Below are 4,736 nucleotides of genomic sequence, written 5' to 3' on the forward strand. Positions count from 1 at the left end.
TCATAATTCAGATGTAGCGTTTACATCCTCAGAAGTAACTGACATTAAAGACGATATTTTGTAATAGAAACAGTGTGTATGTGCCAACGTCAATAAAATACACGGCTGAGTGTTTCATTGATTATCTACAAATTTAATTTGTTCTGAAAATCCAGAAGCAAGATGTGCTCTTATACACATTTTGATTTATCATATCAACTAAAACAACACAGTCGACAGAGCTATCAAGGGATCACTTCAGAAAGGATATTATGTTATGACGAGTTTGCAGTTGTAGTTAAGGATAACGGCAAAAAATATTTGGATGCTCTTACTATTCACGAAACAGTAATAGCTATCGCCGAAAATAAACAAGTTTGTATATCAAAAGACAATCAAATGATGGCAGAAGTTGCGGAAGTTACGTCAGATAGCAACCTGAAAGTCCTACAAGCGGAACGAATTAGTACGCTGCGTAAAAGTGTTTTTGGAGAAATTCCACTTCAAACAAGTATTTAAGTACCATTCTAGACACCGGAAAAAATCACTGTGCTTTCCAAATGCATAATGTTCTTACGAACTCACGCCACATTACTTCACTAAGTTCATTATCGTTTAATAGGCAATTAATTATTTTCACTGGTTTTGATATCAGCGCCTAGCTTTACTAGAAATAAGCTTCCAGTCGCATCAGTAGTACAACAAAGCCCGAGTTCCTTTGAAATTTCCAGCCTTTTTTTTTTTTTGTCTGCAACATATCATGTCTTTTTCCAAATGCATTTCTAAGAAATCGTCAGTTATTTACGATATTGATCAAGAGTTCCTCTTAGACTGTACCTGATTTTATTTTCGTAGTGATTCAACGATACTCGCATTCTTCCGGGTCACCAGAGAATTAATTTATGGCATCTTGAGAGAGTATTCTTCAGCCTGTACAAAATAATAATATTAGCAGCAGCAACAACAAAGTGAACAACAGCAGCAGCTGCAACAGCAACAACAACAGCAGCACCACGGTCACTATCAAAATGTATTTATGTCACTGTTCTAAGACACTAGCATAACATATTTGTAACAGATTTCTAGGAACCTCACCATAACCTATTTGTAGCCGTATTGTCCAGGCATACAACAATTTACTGGAAACATCCAGAGGTGCTGACCATAATAATTTTATAAAGTAATTTATGAAAAAAGGAAACTTTGTTTACATCTCTGTGACTATAAGACAATATAAATACAATGTCATTCTCAAAACCTAGGTAGGTATATAATTTCGATGCTATTCCATACACTGACTATATTTGAAGAGCCATTCAAGAGCCCTTCCTTATTATATTTACGGATGCATTCTTGGAACCTACGAGAAAATATATTTTCGAAGCCATTTCAGAAATGTACCAGAATTTGTTCAGCATGCTTTTCTAAGACAATGAAAAATTACTTACAACGGAGACACTATCTCAATTTGTCTACAACACCTTGAGAATCTATTTACAACGCAATTCTAGGATCTTAAAAGAGTATGTTTTAAAAAAGTAGTATTTATGGCGCCGTTCTGACACCTTACAAGGTTTCGACGCTATTCTAGGGACTAAACATTACCAAAGTTTAAGATATCGTTTTAAAGCTTTAACATATTTTATTTACGACAAAATCTTGGGATTGTATTCAACACTATTTCATGAGAATTTACAAAATATGAGAAGGTGCGTGGTTTAATCTAGTTAGGTTATTCGGCTCACGATCTTTCGATTATGAGTTTAATTCCCAGCAGTGCGTTGTATCCTTCAGCAAAACACTTTATTTCTTGTTACCCCATTATTATTAGTGGAGGGGCGTGGATTAGTGGCTACGGTGTTGGGCTCATGATCGTAAGATTGTGGATTTGATTCCTGGAAAGGGTGACGGGTTGTGTTCTTGAGCAAAACACTTCAATTCACGTTGCTCCAGTCCACTCAGCTGGCAAAAATGAGTAATCCTGCGAGGGACCAGCGACCCGTCCAGGTGGGGAATTTATGCGTTATGGAAACTGAGCCTTATGAGTCGGCATGGCTAGAGAAGGTAACAACTTAGAGGGCTTTCGGAGTACCGTTATTCGATAGAGTACGTAGTTCGGAAATCAAAGGGTCATTACTTCACCGAATTGAGAGACTATAGCTCCGATATTATAGACATGTGATAAGATTGCATTGGAAAAGGATCGCTGGAAAACCGGCAGCAGACCCAGAGGCAGACCACAAGCAAGATGGTTGCGTAACATCCATGAGCATGGTAGGCGTCGCTTGCGGATCCAGCCGGATCAATTGGAGGCATTTGCTTCTGAGAGGACTCGATGGAAGGCCTAATTGTGGACTCTGAACCTACGAACCGTCCAGAAATATATGGGGGAAGAAAATGAAATGAGATGAGAGGACTGATGTAATTCTAATGAATAATAACAACAGTAGCAACAACAAAAAGAGTAATATCATCAACAGCATAAATATAATCATTAAAACAGAAAACCCCCACAAAAACAACAACAACAAATCAATGAGATTTAAATTAACGTTAGCTTAAACATTCATATGACCACGATCACTAAACGAATGCACACGAAGTGAACATATTCAAACGATACAGCAAAAAAAGTCGGCAACTGTGTCAGATTGAAAATAAAGCAAAAAGCTGACCGACAACAGAAATAGAATCGTATTTAGCATTAATTAGATAACAAAAAAAAAAGACAAAACAACAAAGCAAAACAACAACGGCAACAGTTCTAAGAATCAATATCTCAAAAGACGTCGACCGTATCAATAACAAGATCAAAAGGAACGAAACTCTACTTCTTCTTTCGACAGAAACAACAACAACAACACTATCCTCCTCCTCCTCATCATCATCATCACCATCACCATCATCACCACCACCACCACCACCACCACCACCACCACCATCATCATCATCGACGGCGTTGTCATCATCATCATCATCATCATCATCATCATCATCATCATCATCATCATCATCATCGTCGTCGTCGCCGTCATCGTTCTCAGTGTCGTTATCATTATCACCTCCATCACCACCACCACCGCAATCATCACCACTGCACCACCACAGCAGCACCACTACAGTCACGACCACCACCACCAATACTCACCCATCACCTCCGCGACTGATCAATCGACCTGCCAGAAATAGCACCCAAATGTTTCGCATATCAGGGACTACTCCCTTTGAGATAGAGCAATAAGACAACTAGCAATTGAAGCTGGAAGCAATTTTGCAGAAAAAAAGGACTGGACGCTAATCGCTGGAACTCCTTTAATCGTTTCAATCTACTTTACAAGGGTTGGCCTAAATCTGAACAGCAACAACAACAACAACAACAACAACAAAAACATTAACAGACGAAGCAACAAGAACAATAACATCAACAGTAACAATAATATTAGCAGCAGCAGCACCACCACCATAACCAACAACAACAACAACAAAACAACAAAAACAGCAACAACAACAGTAACAACGACAACAACAAAAACATTAACATACGTAGGAGTGGCTGTGTGGTAAATAGCTTGCTTATGAACCACATGGTTCCCGGTTCAGTCCCACAGTGTGGCACCTTGGGCAAGTGTCTTCTACTATAGCTTCGGACGGACCAAAGCCTTGTGAGTGGATTTGGTAGACGGAAACTGAAAGAAGCCCGTCGTATATATGTTTATATATATATATATATATATATATATATATATATATATATATATATATATGTATATGTGTGTGTGTATGTGTGTGTGTATGTTTGTGTGTCTGTGTTTGTCCCCCCCCAACAACGCTTGACAACCGATGCTGGTGTGTTTACGTCCCCGTAACTTAGCGGTTCTGCAAAAGAGTCCAATAGAATAAGTACTAGGCTTACAAAGAACAAGTCCTGGGGTCGGTGATTTGCTCGACTAAAAGGCGGTGCTCCAGCATGGCCGCAGTCAAATGACTGAAACAAGTAAAAGAGAGGAAAAGAGTATACGAAGCAACAACAAGAACAACAACAGCGAAAACAAAACCAACAAGCGCACAGATAACAGCAGCAACAGCAGCAGCAGCAGCAATAATAATAACAACAACAGCAACAGCGACAAAACAATATCAACGAGTCCCGAAAGACAAGCAGCAACAACTGTGACAGCAGCAACAACAACTGCAGCATCTGCAACGGCAAGAACAACGATTTCAACAGCAGCAGCAACGACAGCAGCAGCAACAGTGCTGACATCAGCGGCTGTAGCAGCAAGAAGGACATGAGCACCAACAGCATGATCGGACACAATCGATAATAACAACAACACCAACAAAACCAGTATCGATACCAACAGTGACTTCAGACAGTGGAAAATGAATAGGAGAAGGCGGAGGAGGAGGAAGAAGTAGATTGAAGAAGAAGAAGTAGAAGAATAATAAGAAGAAGAGGATGAGGGGGAGGAGGAGGAGGGGAAGGGAGGATTGAGCGAGTGGAAGTGAACCAGCAGCTGCGGCAATAAGAACTGTAAACATCTACCGTAAATTTAGCAGGAATTCAATAATAACAACACCAGCAACAATTATATCAGTAACAAAAACAAGCAGAGCAGTAACAGAAGCAGTAGCACCACCACCACCACCACCAATAATAATAATAATAATGATAATAATAATAGTATTGTTACCAGCAACACAGCAAAGATCAATCTTATCGAAAACGTATCCACAGTTTTCCTTTCAATTTCGGA

Source organism: Octopus bimaculoides, chromosome 19, assembly GCF_046866305.1.
Source record: "Octopus bimaculoides isolate indiv1 chromosome 19, ASM4686630v1, whole genome shotgun sequence".
In the NCBI taxonomy this organism is placed as follows: Eukaryota; Metazoa; Mollusca; class Cephalopoda; order Octopoda; family Octopodidae; genus Octopus; species Octopus bimaculoides.